At 49.2% G+C, this 14,782-nt stretch overlaps 1 protein-coding gene and 2 non-coding genes across 4 annotated transcripts in view; 2 read left to right on the top strand and 1 right to left on the bottom strand.

The window, feature by feature from the left end:
• The window catches only part of LOC142821626 (zinc finger protein RFP-like), a 394,289-nt gene that overhangs the window by 39,733 nt on the left and 339,774 nt on the right, over window positions 1–14,782 (top strand). The gene's annotated exons all lie outside the window — the stretch shown is intronic.
• On the bottom strand, window positions 2,650–2,722 carry TRNAF-GAA (transfer RNA phenylalanine (anticodon GAA)). The gene has a single exon. It is a non-coding gene; the product is annotated as a tRNA-Phe (tRNA).
• Window positions 5,566–5,647, top strand: TRNAF-AAA (transfer RNA phenylalanine (anticodon AAA)). The gene has a single exon. It is a non-coding gene; the product is annotated as a tRNA-Phe (tRNA).

Raw genomic sequence — 14,782 nt, 5'->3', positions numbered from 1 at the left:
CTGCACACCCTCTCTGATCACCTTCTTCTTGTTAACATGCCTGTAGAAACCTTTCTTGTTATCCTTCACATCCTTAGCCAGTCGCAATTCCATTTGTGCTTTCGCCTTCCTGATAACCCCCTGGCATTCTCGAGCTATACATTTAAACCCCTCCTTGGTCATTTGTCCAAGTTTCCACTTTTTGTAAGCTTCCTTTTTGTGCTTCAGTTCACCAATGTGGGGCAGCTCTGTCCTCCCAGCCCGGGGCTGCCTGTCTGGGCAACGCCCTCATACACAATTCCCCTCCCTCCCTGCCCTAGACAGGGCTCCTGCTGTCCCTTAGCCAGTCAGCCTGGCCTGATGCGCATTTCCTTGAGCACCACGGGGGCAAGAGGCAGAGCCTGGCACCTACTGGGACCAACCAAGAGGCCATCAGGGGCAGCAGCAAGAAACATGAAACCTCAGCATCCTGCAAGCCCAGGGTCCCAGTCCCAGCACATCCCAGCCACCCACTGAGCATCAGACACCCAGCGTGAGGTAAGAAATGGTCTCTCATGAACCTAAGTGGAAAGAAGGCAAAGCAGTGGGAGCGTTTTGCAGCCAAACTGTGGCAGGTTCTACTGGGATTTGAACTCAGCGGCTGTGTCTACACTGGGCCACTTATTCCGGAAAATCAGCCGCTTTTCCGGAATAAGCTGCGAGCTGTCTACACTGGCCCTTGAATTTCCGGAAAAGCAACGATGCTCTACAGTACAAAATCAGCCACTATTCTGGAAAAACTATTTTGCTCCCGCTCGGGCATAAGTCCTTATTCCGGAACACTGTTCTGGAAAAGGGCCAGTGTAGACAGCCCAGTAGTCGACAGCCCAGTAGTCTTTTCCGGAAAAGCGCATCTACATTGGCCACAGATGCTTTTCCGGAAAAAGGGTTTTTCCGGAAAAGCAGCCTGCCAATGTAGACGCTCTTTTTCTGGAAATACTTATAACGATAACTATTTTAAGCATTTCCCGGAAATTCATGCCAGTCTAGACACAGACAGCTTGCAAGACTCCTGGGCCCAAGGCCTGCTTGCTTCTTATACCATGTGACCTACACCCAGCACCACTTCCTCAGCTGGAGCCCCAGCTCATGCCTGCTGGGACCAGCTTTGCTTGTTTTCCTTCCACCCAGAGCCCTCTTCTTCTCCTGGGCTGCAAGGAGCATCCCTGGGATGCCCTGAGACAGGCACAGGACTCTGCATCCCCACAGGATTTGGCAAGAACAAGGGGTACAGGGCTTTCCTCAACCACTGAGTCCCATTCCTGCCTTGGGCCAGTTGTGCAAGGAGGCAGCAGGAAGAGCTGGCCCCATACCTTACTTCCTAGGCACAGACTGGACAGCAGGAGATACACATTCCTGGGTGCCCAGGGGAGCTGCAATGAAAGCAGACTCTCTGTTTTTGCCTGGTTGTGAACCAGCAACCCTTTGTATGTTAGGCAAACATCATAACCACTACACTACAGAAAGCTACAAAAGTGCTTAAACTTGGATAACTATTCTGTTACTAACTCTTTTTCCAACACCATGATGGGGAGGGGAAAACACCTTTTCATGGAAAATTGCTGTGAGCTCTGAGTCTGGCAATTAATCCCTATAATTAGTATAAACAATTAGTAACACACATACTAAATGGAAACAAATCTGCCTACAACAAGTCACAGCTGGAGAGATCTCTGAAAACATCCACTCCACGTATAGCCACAAATGGGATGTTAGAAATTATTTTAAAAGGCCTTGACAATAAGACAGTGACTATCAAATTACATCTCTATAAATCCACGCTGTGCCCACAACTTGATCACTGGCTGGAAATGTGGTTGCCTTATCCCCTACCTCCCCACCCCCGCCCCTGAAAAAAAACCCCATACCTTGGCATTGGAAACTTCAGAAAAGCACAACAAAAATGATGAAAAGTTTGGATCAGCTGCCACATGAGGAGAGATTGGGACTTTTCATCTTAGAAAGATGGAGACAAAGTGGAAATAAAATAGAGGTCTATAAATCATGGCTGTTGTTGAGACTGTAAATAAGCAAAGGTATTTTTCTTGTTCCCATAATAGAAGAACTAAGGATGCACCATGATATTAGCAGGTCGAAAACAAACAAAAGGAAGTATTTCTTCACACAAAGCACAGTCAACCTGTGGAACTCCTTGCCAGAGGATGTTGAGAAGACCAGGACTATAAGGGCATGTGTATACTTGGAAACTATTTTGAAATTGCTTAAATCAACTTAATAACTTCCAGTCTAAGAAAATAGAAATAGTGTGTCCTCACTATGGGGAAGCCTCAGATTTAGTCCGAGGCAGGCTCTGTTAATGTTCCTTCCTGGGAACTTGGAATTAAAAACAGAAGCAAGGCTGGGAGCAGCTGAAGCCAAGAGCCCTGTTCTACTGTAGCAACAATCTCTGAGGTGGCATGAAATCCCCTCTCCTGTTTCTAACCCTGAAATATCATCATCTTTATGAAACAAAACACAGGACTGTGTTTCAGCTACACTAGACTAACACAGCTACATTTCTATCTATAATCATTATGACATCATTCCTGGCCTCTTGGTACAGCTTTTGAGCTTTACCTGTAGACGTGTGCTTGCCAGAGATGGAGGAACACCATAATTGACTAAAGCTTCTGCCAAAGCCTGGGATTGAACCAGGGACCTTTAGATCTTCAGTCTAACATTCTCCCAACTGAGCTAGTTTGGCAACTGCTTCAATCTTCCTGAGTTCTGTCTTGTCCTGGGGTCTCTCTTTCTGTCCCACATCCCTCACAAACTAGATACAATTTTGTGGCGACCTTGAGGCTTTTTTTCACCGCCTCCGCCGCCGAGAATATTTCCAAACCACCAATGAACATCAATCTGACCTACCAGATCCCCCCATCAACACCAAAGGAAAAATAATTCTATATGGACTCCCCCTGATGGTCGGAATTACAATCTGTATTTCTATATACAAAGCTTCCGCAACAACTCAAAACTGACATTATTCGCAAACGACAACAAGCGACACACAATCTCAGCCTTGCTGAACACCATGCCATACAGAGTCTCAAAAACAACCTGGACATTATAATCAAACCAGCTGACAAAGGGGGTGCTGTGGTCATTATGAATAAGGCCGACTATAACCAGGAGGCAACCAGACAACTCTCCAACACCACATTTTACAAACCTCTCTCTTCTGATCCCACCTCAGAATACCAAAAGAAATTACACTGTCTCCTTAAAAGCCTCCCCACAGCTACTCGGGAACAAATCCACACAGAAACACCTTCTGACCCCCGACCAGGATTATTCTATCTGCTTCCCAAGATCCATAAACCTGGTCACCCTGGATGTCCCATCATCTCTGGTATTGGCACTCTCACTACTGGTCTATCCAGCTATGTAGACTCTCTTCTCAAACCCTAGGCAACCAGCACCCCCAGCTATCTCCGAGACACTACTGACTTCCTAAGGAAACTACAAAACATCGATAACCTCCCCAATAACACCATCCTTACCACCATGGATGTAGAAGCTCTATACACCAACATCCCACAAGAAGACGGATTACAAGCAATTAGAAACACTATCCCAGAGGACATCACTGCCAACCTGATAGCAGACCTATGTAACTTTGTTCTCACCCACAATTATTTCCAGTTTGAGAACAACTTATACCTCCAGATCAGTTGCACAGCCATGGGTACACGCATGGCCCCACAGTATGCTAATATCTTTATGGCTGACCTAGAACAACGTTTCCTCAACTCCCGTCCCCTTTTAGCCCGTCTCTACTTATGCTACATCGATGACATCTTTATGACCTGGACGCATGGCCAAGAAACACTGGAGACATTCAACAGAGATTTCAACAACCTACACCCCACCATCAATCTCAGCCTGGACCATTCTACACGAGAGATCCATTTTCTGGACACCACAGTACAAATCAACAGTGGAAAATTAGACACCATTCTCTACAGAAAACCCACTGACTCATACAGTTACCTACATGCTTCCAGCTCCCATTCAGAACACACCATACGATCCATCATCTATAGCCAAGCCCTTCAATACAACTGCATCTGCTCTAATCCCACTGACAGAGTCCAGAAACTTCAGGATCTCTACCAAGCATTTATAAACCTCAACTACCCACCCAGAGAAATAAAAAAGCAAATTGAAAGAGCCAGACGAATACCTAGAAACCATCTACTTCAAGACAGACCCAAGAAAACCAACAATAGAACACCACTTGTCATCACCTACAGCCCCCAACTTAAACCTGTCCAACAGATTATCAATAAACTACAGCCTATACTGGAACAGGATACTAAACTCCAAGAGGCTCTGGGAGACAGACCCATAGTCTCCTATAGACAACCACCTAACCTCAAGATGATTCTTACCAACAACCACAGGACATACCACACTAATACCAACCCTGGTACCTTCCCTTGCAACAAACCTTGTTGCCAGCTTTGTCCACAAATTCACTCTGCTGATACCATTATTGGACCTAACCAAGTGAGTTATAAGATCAAGAACACATATTCCTGCGCATCCAGCAATATAATTTATGCTCTCATGTGCTGAAAGTGTCCGCCTGCTATGTACATTGGACAAACATCTCAGACACTTCGCCAAAGGATCAATGCCCACAAAACAGATATCAGACAGGATCACAAAGAAAAAACAGTTTCTTGCCATTTCAACCAGAAAGGACATTGTCTTGACGACTTGATTACGTGCATCCTGCTTCAAAGACCTTTTAAGACTGCTCTTGAAAGAGAATCCTCTGAACTGTCATTCATGCTTAAATTTGACACTTTACATGCAAATTTGAATAAAGACGCTAATTATCTTACTCATTACAAAGATAGCTTCACCAATTATCACCTCTAATATCATTAGCTCACAGACGTTTACCTCCCTCCCTTCCCCCCACCTCCATCCCCCTTCTGTTCTGAAATTTGATTTGTCCTTTTCATATGTGTTCATTGTTTTTAATTGTATCCTTTGGTATATATGGTTGAGACTATTTTCTTCCACTAGTTGATCTGAGGAAGTGGGTCTGGCCCACGAAAGCTCATCATCTAATAAACCATCTTGTTAGTCTTTAAAGTGCTATACAGTCCTGTTTTTTGTCTGCTGTATAATTGATTTTGCTAGGTGTAAATCAACTAAGGCGGTGGGGTTTGATTGGCTAGGTAATTCTGATACAGTATGTTCTGATTGGTTAGTGAAATTATACTAAAATAATTGGTTAAGGTAGAACTAAGCAGTATTGAGTTTCTCCATATAAACTGGGGTCCAAGAAGGAGACCAGCAAGAAGAAGAAAAGGGGGAGAAGCGAAAAGGAAGGAAAAGGGAAAGGAAGACCAAGAAGGAGGAGGAAAGACCTTGAAGCAGAACTCACCTCCAAGGGAGCCTAAGACCAGAACAGCCAGGACTCCTCTGCACAGTTGTTGAAATGGTTTGCTGTGTGAATTCTGTGGCAGGTGATGTTAGGCCTGCACACTGGAATTATTTACCAGTTTCTCTGGCTTACTATCACCTGCAGCTGTGATAGCTGAGTGGTTAAGCTGTTGGACTAAAAATCCAATAGGGTTTCCCTGTGCAGGTTCAAACCCTGCTCACAGCGGGACCTGTGTTTTGGCTACACCCCTTCCTAAGGCAACAAGGGTCTCTATGGGTTACCAGCAGTGGGGCTGTTGGTGTCAGAGTATAACTAATTGCACCATTAGGCCATGTCTTCACTCAGGGGGAGATTTCTGCTGCAATCCCTCTCCAGGGCTATGGCTATACTGCAGGCTTCTTGCACAAAAGCTTACAGAGCGTCTACACTGCACGCATGTTCTTGTGCAAGAAAATTTACAGTACAGCGTCGGAAAACAGGGCCTATTCCAGAAGAGTTATTCCTCGCCCCATAGGGGCTTCTTGGACAAGGTTTTTTTTTTTTTTTTTGCAAGCTGAGGGCCAAGTGCCTGCAGTGGCCCCTCCCTCTTCCTACTCACTCACCTCAAAAGCCAGCCATGGCTTAGCTCCAAATCTGTAAACCCCATTGCCCGAGGGATAACGCCTCTTCCAAAATAGCTATTTTGCAATAGCCGGAGTGTGGATGCTCCACTGCAGCTATTTCGAAATAGCTCCTCCCCAGGGCCAGTCAAAGTAATCACTGCCCAGTGCCTCCTGGGGCTCTAAGTCGAGGCTTCCCTGCCGTGTGGATGTGCTACTTTGAAACAAGCTGTTGCAAAACAAGCGCACTGTGTAGATGAACCCTGAGAGCTGAGTGAAGCTGTTAGTGTCCCTGCTCCTGGCACAATCCCATTGGCTGGTTTCTGGCCATGTGAAGCACCATCCCCCCTCCACTCAGGCTCCTATTCACCAACCCACATGGCCCCTGCAGCCTGTGGGGGGGCAGGGAAGTAGCTGCCTGAGCAAGGTGCTGGGCTGCTGGCCGGGAGTGAGCCAGGTAAGTCTCCCAGCCAGAGCCTGCCTCTGGCACCCCAGCCCCTCCCTTCCCTCAACCCACTGGGACCCCACGTAAACCAAACCCTCTGCCCCCCCACCCTTCTGAACCCTCACCCCTCCCAGATACTGTACCCCAGTCCTTTGCCCCAAGCTCCTGTCTGCACCCAACCTGAATCCCAGACCCCCACCTCCTTCGTTAATAGCTTGGAAACATGCAGCCCTGGGAGCGGTTCCCAGTTCTTGCCCATCCCTGCTTTAAGCTGTGCAACAGCCCAGCCCCACAGCTGCTTAATGAGCCCAGCAAGGGGCTAAGGACTCTAACCATGGAGCTGCCATGTCTTCTCCAGAGCCCTTAGGCTGGCACCAGGGAGGCCTGAGTCCAGATAGTGCACAGTGGAGACCAGCGAGGGGCTGGTACATGGGGGTGGGGCCGGGGGCTGTTCTGAAAGGCTACAGGTGCCGTTAGAACCTTTTGTCCTTCCCTGTCTCACCCCAGCGCTGAGCAACACTCAGTGTCGGTCTGAGCATCCGTCCTGCTCTGGGACGTGTCTCTGTGGCAGGAACCTGCCCAGGCTCTCGCAGTGAGGCCCCTCCCTGGCAGCACCGAGCAGTGAGAGCTGAGTGAAGGGGGAGGCAGGACCAGGGGGAGAAGGTTCCATGACTGTGTGAGAAGGAGGCTCTGCCCTGGCCAGTGGGGAATTGTTGCCTCTCCAAGGGGCCCAGTGGGTCATTTCCCCAGGTTACTTAGTGGGGGCTGGAGCCAGTTCTGTGTTGTCTCCTTCAACAACCAAAGGGAACAAACAGATCTTGTGCAGACCTGACTGTGCACTGGGCTAGTGCTGTGTGTGCCACAGAGCTTCCTGCAGGGCTACCCACATGGGAGAGGGGAGGAGCAGTTTGAGTCACCCAGCTTTGACCCTTCTGAAGAGCTTGTGAAAATGGCAGGTGCTGTCTTGGCAGTGATGGAGAGGGGCCCTCAGTTAACTTCTTGGGCCACAGCTGCTGTAGCAATGAGGTAAGATGAATGCATGGTCCATTATCATGTGAAACCAAGACTGGTTTCTCTGACTGGGAATTGAAACCAATCTCAATAATGGAAGTGCTGAATCCTAGCCACTAGACCAGCAAGGACATATGAATAAGCCTCTTTCCTTACCTACACTAGCCTTTCAAAGGCCACTTTCTGTCCCCTTCAGGACACGGGTCAATTTTCCATTGACAAGAACAGAAACCAAACAGAACATCAGAATAGCCAGACTGGGCCATGCCAGTTGCCCAAGGATCCTGTCTCATAGACTCATAGCCTTTAAGGTCAGAAGGGACCATTATGATCATCATGACAGCAGCCAATTTCATTGCCCAGTGGGAATCCTCAGGACAGACAATTGTTAAGTGATCCCTCCTGTCGCCCATTCCTTGCTTCTAGAATACACCAGCTAGGGACACCTATCCTGTCCATTCTGGTTAAATGGCATTGATTGACCTTTCCTGTATTCAATTATCCAGTTCTGTTTTGGACCTTCTTGTAGATTTCACCTTCACAACATCTCCTGGCAAGAAGTTCCACTGGGTGCAAAAATGCTTCCTTTTGGTTTACTTTTAATTTGGTTACTTACCAGTTTCATTCTCTCACCCAGGATCTTGAGTACGAGAAAAAAAATTCTTATTTGCTTTCTGCGCCCTTGTCATCATTACATAAAACTCTGTCCCATCACCCTTTAGTCGTCCCTTTCCCAAGCTGAGAAGAAGTTCCGTGAACTCCTGGGAGCTGCTGTTCCAAAGAAGAGGCATTTCCTGTGGAAAAGATGGCGAAGCCCAACCCCTACACAGAGCCCCAGAAAATACCAATGGACACTGGGCACTTGTAAAGCTCCCTCTCGGGCAGCACTACGGAATGGATCCAGCTGGCCATCGGGCTGACTAACGCCATCAACAGACGAGTCCCCATGAGACTTCTCACCCAAGTGCAGAGACTGTGGAGTCTCCCACTCCCAGCCCAGTGGCAGAGGGGCAGCGCCCTGAGGAGGCGGGTCCCGAGGCAACGGAGACCTTTGAAGGAAACAGAGACGTAAGGTAAGAAGGAAGGAGAACAAGTCTCCTCTTCTCATGTTAGCCAAACGGGCTCGTTTCCCCCTGGAGCTACTCACTTACCCCAAGGAGGCACAGAAGACAAAAGGATAAACACCAAGCCCTTTATTTGTCGGTCAGCTGAGCGGGTGCTCCCCTCGACTCATGCCAGAAGGAGAGGCACACTGGGTTAAGCATACAGCGTATTTTTATATCCTGAAATAAGCAAGCCAGTCTGCGCAGAACCACTAGCGTAATCATTTTTCATATCTTGTCTCACCATAAAAACAGGATGCATCTGCCTGACTTCTCTTTTCTTGTGCTGTTTTGGGCAGTGACATGACCTGAGCCTTTGACTCAACAATTCTGACGATATTAATTTATGGCTTCCCGCCAGGCAGGAATGTACAAGCTAGACCACACTTTTATCTTTTATCTTATCAGAAGCAGCTATTAGGGGAAATAAGGGGGGGTGTCGGGAGAAGTTCAGTTCCTCCATACCTTTCTTGCCTTGGGCTCCTTATAGGCCCACCATTTTCCTAACACTCAGGTGACATGTGGTGGGAAACTAGCAGATGCTGTGCAAGCTGAGCTCCAAGGACTGGCTCCTCCGTGCAGGTCCTGGCTTGAGAAGCACAAAGGAGTGCTGTGCATGTGCATGTCCAGAAGGAACATGGATGAAGGAGAAAGAACAAGGGAGGGTGTCAAAGCAAGCCCTGGAGAAAGGGTGGGGGGGAGCAGGGCAGGAGCTGGGTGGGAAGAAAGGTCTCATGTGTCCTTACCTGGGGCCAGGCAGCTAAATAGGAGGGGAACCAACAGCCAACGTCAGGGAGAACAGAGGTACTTACTGGGCCGCGTCTGGGCACAGCTTAGGGCGTCCGCTCAGGGCGAATTGCTCAAATCCGGGGCTCTTTACAGTCCCCCTGATTGGCGACCTCTCCAAACAGGCCACAAACCAGTCTCACAGAGCGCTTCAGCAGCCTGCCTGAAGCCTCCCGAGCAAAACCCCTCCGACACCCCAGCAATATCCGTGCCCCAGATGGCCCTGGGCCTATACACAGGTGGGGGGTCCTAGCACCCAATCCCACCTACCCCGAACAAGTTCTGTCCGGTTCCAAGAAACCAGCCACAGATCCCTGGTCAATTTACCCTCTGGACCTTACCACAAATCACGCCGGGCCAATCCTTTAGAATCTATATCTAAAGGTTTATTATTACAAGAAAGAAAAGCTTGAGAGTAAGGTTATTAAAGTACAGTACGTTACATGCACCGAATCTCCCAGTTCTCGATGCAGGCTCTAGCAGAGATGTTGCAGCTGCTGGTTAAAAGTCCTTATTGCACATCCTACGATCAGGATGGGTTCCCAGGTCTTCCGGGCTCTTCAATCCCTGCAGTGCTGCCTCTGGGATCAAGTGCTGAGCTGAGAACCAAAATGGCCTCGACCATCTGGCCTATTTATCTCCTTCCTGGCCTCTCTCTGCTGGCAGCCCTTGGGTCTCCGCCCTCCTGCTTTAGGTGTGTCTTTGGGCCATCAAGGGCCATTGTTCCACAGGGCTTTGCTACCCAGCCTGTCCATAGCAATGCTCAAACACATTCACAGAAATATTCAGCTTCCACACATATTACAGATTCCTACCTACACACATAGACATTATACATTCACATAAATAGCGTACATAAGATCAACAAACAATTCAATCCCCATTCAATCCCCCCATACCAATTTCTGGGGCCAACACCCCCACCCAGGGGTGCAGCAGCGATCTGGCTGCTTCCCTCCAATTCAGCAACGTGACAGAGGGTGTCAAAGCAAGCCCTGGAGAAAGGGTGGGGGGGAGCAGGGCAGGGGCTGGGTGGGAAGAAAGGTCTCATGTGTCCTTACCTGGGGCCAGGCAGCTAAATAGGAGGGGAACCAACAGCCAACGTCAGGGAGAACAGAGGTACTTACTTGTGCTTGGTGAATCCTCTGCTCTGGTGGGAGCAGCAGCAGGGTGGGTGGGTGGGTGGGTGCCTGGGGCAGGGGCTCCCCATTCCCTCTGGGACAGAGGCCCCTGTAGAAGCCCTGTGGGGAGGGAGCAGGCTGTGCTGGAAGAGGCTGGGGGTGGGCGGCTGAGTGGGGTGGGGATTGAAGAACAGGACCCAGAAGCCCTGATGCTGAAGCTCACCCTCAGAACAGACCCTGACTGATCCAAATTAAGTGTCTCAAAGGAGCTACAGCCAGTACTTTAGAAACATCAGGACACAGAGAGACTCAGGAGCTGCTCAGAGACAACCACTGGCAAGAAACAGAACAATTCCCCGAGCAGTCGATTGGTTCTGGCTCATTTGCTGGGACTTAAGGAGAATAACAAAGTCCTGAGTCTCCTCCCTGTGACTGGCCCCTGCTCAGCCAATCAGAACTGGGACTAGAACTGGAAGGCTGTGTCTACACTGGTGGGCTGTGTCTACACTGGTGGGCTATTGTGCAAGAAGGGCCACACTGCCCACTCGCTCTTGTGCAAGAAGTTTTACAGTAAAGCATGGTAAGAAAGGGCTTCTTGCATAAGGGAGTGTCCACACTGCCATGGATGCTCTTGAGCAAAAGCATATCTAGCACATGGCAGGGTGGATGTGTTCTGGCACAAGATGCTGCCACTGCTGACATAGCCAAAGTGACCTTCAGAGATGAAGTCCAGCCCCCTGCCTCACAGCAGAACAAAGCACCATCCAGATCGATGTCTCTCCAAAAGAAGAAGCTACCAAGAGCAGGGTGGGAACCCACACAGACAAACATCCATTTGAGCATAAGTCAAACATTTTAACCACTCAGCCATCTTGGCTATGGGTGAAAGGGCAGACGTGTGCAAGTTCTCTCCCCAAATACCCCAGGGGCTCGATCTCCTAGTATCTGCCCGTCCCATCTCTGTGCCAGGGCTTCCCACTGAAAGGGTGAAAGAGCCTCCCCCTCCCCCATAGTGAGGAGGGAAGCAGGGAAAAGGGAAACCAAACAAGACAAAACCCAACGTCCCAAGGGATTCCAAGGGACAAAGGCCTGGTGGGGAAAATACACCCACCACATTCACCTAGGCTATGTCTATGCTCCCAGCTTCTTGCGCGAGAAATATGCAAATGAGCCTAAGTGTGGAATATCATGGAGCCTCATTTGCATACCTAATAAGCCGCCATTTTTGCAGAAGATGCTCTTGCTCCAGAGGGAGCTGTCTACACTGCCCCTTCTTGTGCAAGAAAACCCCTCTTGTGCAATGCCTCTATTCCTGAAAACAATCATCATAGCAGAATTGTGCACGAGGGTTTTTGTTGTGCAAGAAGGGGCGTGTCAGTGGGGCCCTGTGGGCTGCTGGAGGGCTGATCCCGTTACCCAGGCCAGGCTCGGGGATGGAACATGGGACACGTTTCCCCCTGTGAGCGTGTGTGAGGGCAGGAGGGAACCACACGGGCCCGACTGAAGGTTTTGTGCTGGGGCTGGAGGCTTAAGCCTGAGCTGTCAGCCTCAGTGGGACTTGCTCCTCCCCTCTCCTGCCTTGCTGCCTCCTTTGGCCAGCAGCGCTCAGGGGGCAGCCGTGAGAGCCGGCACCAAGGGCAGAGGAGGCCGAGGCACAAGCCCCTCAGAGGAGACAGGCCTGAGGCCTGTATCTTGCCCAGGCTCACGCCAAGGGGCTTTCTGTGGTGCTGGGCGGGGGAGGGATGCCAGGCCCAGGCCGGTGGGAGAAGGGGCAGCGCATGCCAGGGCAGCAAGGGGAGCTGCAGGGAGTGAGATGCAGCGTTTCTGCCTGGTTTCACTCAAGGGTCTTTCTGTGCGTGAAGTACCCGTGACACCCTGTGCTGCTGGGTTCTCCTGCCCCTCCCCTGGGATGCTGTCCCCTTCGGGGGGATCTTGCCCTGGCACTCATCAAAAAGCCCCACCTGGGCAAATCAGCCTGCCCCAGGCACCCTTCCATAGCTCAGCTGGCAGAGCAGAGGCCTGTAGCGGGTGCTCAGCAAGTGTCCTTAGGTTGCTGATTTAACTCCAGCTGAAAGGAGAGATTCTTCTCCCTCCCCCTGGCTGCAGGCCCGGCCTTAGGACCAGGCAGCTGCCTTGGGTCTGTCCCTTTGGGGCCTGGTGCTACAATTGAAAAAAGGTTTTGCATACCAGCTGCCAATCAAATATCTTGGGCTGAGCAAGCCTTGAGTCACGGCAAGAGCTGGAGGGAAATGGGGAACGGCTGCACTTTGGAATGGGAAGGGGGTGTCTGGCACGATAAAGTTGAACAGTTTTAAAGCCCTTTTCAAGGCAGGCACCATGGGTTAGTTGGCTAAAGCACTTTCCTTGTAAATAGAGCTCCTGGGTTCAACTCCCTGTGGTGCCTTGTTGCCAGGTCAATGGGTTTTTTCTTCCCACCATTCTTCAACTTGTATCTGGAGTTGGCTTTATCTTCAGTTGAGCTTGGTGGTACCCTCACAGTGGGAGTAGGATAGTAGCAAAGAGCAGGAGGTGCCCTAGGGCTTTGGTTTAGCGAGGCTTAGCTAGACTTGCTAAATCAAGTTCTGGAAGATGGATTGCAGCAGCGATCTCCACCTGAGTGAAGACATGGCCTAATGATACAATTAGTTAGATGCCGACACTAACAGCCTCACTGTGGGTAACTCACAGAGGCTACATCTACACTAGGGGCTTTGTCTAGACTGGCCAGTTTTTCCGGAAAATCAGCCACTTTTCCGGAAAAACTTGCCAGCTGTCTACACTGGCCGCTTGAATTTCCGCAAGAACACTGACTATCTCATGTAAGATTGTCGGTGTACTTGCAGAAATACTATGCTGCTCCCGTTCGGGCAAAAGCCCTCTTGCGAAAATCATTTGCGCAAAACGGCCAGTATAGACAGCACAGTACTGTTTTGCACAAAAAAGCCCCGATGGCTAAAATGGCGATCAGGGCTTTTTTGCGCAAAGGCATGTCCAGATTGGCACGGACGCTTTTCTGTAAAAAGTGCTTTTGTGGAAAAGCATCCGTGCCAATCTAGATGCTTTTTTCCAAAAATGCTTTTAACAGAAAGCAGAACATTATAAGCAAGAGGAAGACCAAGCACTTGGACGTTATTTAAGTGCTTGGATGTTTTCTTATACCACTGCAGATTGGATTTCAAGGAATAGCCAATTTTTCTTGATTTGTTTTAAATGTAATTTAAGATTTTTTTTTTTGTTTTTGTTTTTTGCAAGTCTTTTAGACTCCTAATTTGAAATTCAGTTTTCCTTTTAGACACCACCTCATACCAATTGAAAAAAGCATCCCATTGAACCTGGGGTATCTTAGATCCTCTGGATTCCAAGGTACCCTTCAAGTGCACTATTTTACCAATATTAAAAGTACCTTTCACCAGAAACTGTCTAGATGAATCATTTTGTGTGTACACATCCCACTTATCCAGAAACTTGCAAGTTTTAGGTGAGCAATGCACATACATGAGGGCTGTGTCTACACTGGCATGAATTTCCGGAACTGCTTAAAATGGAAAACTATTCCGTTTTCAGTTTTTCCGGAAAAGGAGCGTCTACATTGGCAGGCTGTTTTTCCGGAAAAGCCCTTTTCCCGGAAAAGCGTCTGTGGACAATGTAGACGCGCTTTTCCGGAAAAGTGCCCCAATCACCATTTTCGCGATCGGGGCTTTTTTCCGGAAAAGACTACTGGGCTGTCTACACTGGCCCTTTTCTGGAACAGTGTTCCGGAATAAGGACTTATGCCCGAGCGGGAGCAGAATAGTTTTTCCGGAATAGCGGCTGATTTTGTACAGTAGAGCATCGTTGCTTTTCCAGAAATTCAAGGGCCAGTGTAGACAGCTCGCAGCTTATTCCGGAAAAACGGCTGATTTTCCAGAATAAGTGGCCCAGTGTAGACACAGCCATAGTATGCTGGAGTCCCCTTAAGGGGGAACAGGAATCTCTTTTGACTGTCCAGTACCTATTACCTCATTTACACAGGGAAACACAGGTGGGGAAGTCTGCACTGTCCAGGCATCATCCCGCGATTTCTGTCACCAAGGTGATCCTGACCCCCCCCCCCCCAGTAACAGGAAGTAGCTAGAGACAGGGGGTATGTCTACACTACCCCGCTAGTTCGAACTAGCGGGGTAATGTAGGCATACCGCACTTGCAAATGAAGCCCGGGATTTGAAATGAGAAGTAATGGTAGGTTGAACTAGGAAGCCTAGTATGAACTACCTAGTTCGTGCCCCGTGTAGCCACGCTGCACGGGGTTCGAACCA

This window comes from Pelodiscus sinensis, chromosome 31 (assembly GCF_049634645.1).
Source record: "Pelodiscus sinensis isolate JC-2024 chromosome 31, ASM4963464v1, whole genome shotgun sequence".
Lineage (NCBI taxonomy): Eukaryota > Metazoa > Chordata > Testudines > Trionychidae > Pelodiscus > Pelodiscus sinensis.
The sequence above is the reverse complement of the archived record's forward strand: the minus strand, read 5'-3'. Positions and strand labels throughout refer to the sequence as shown.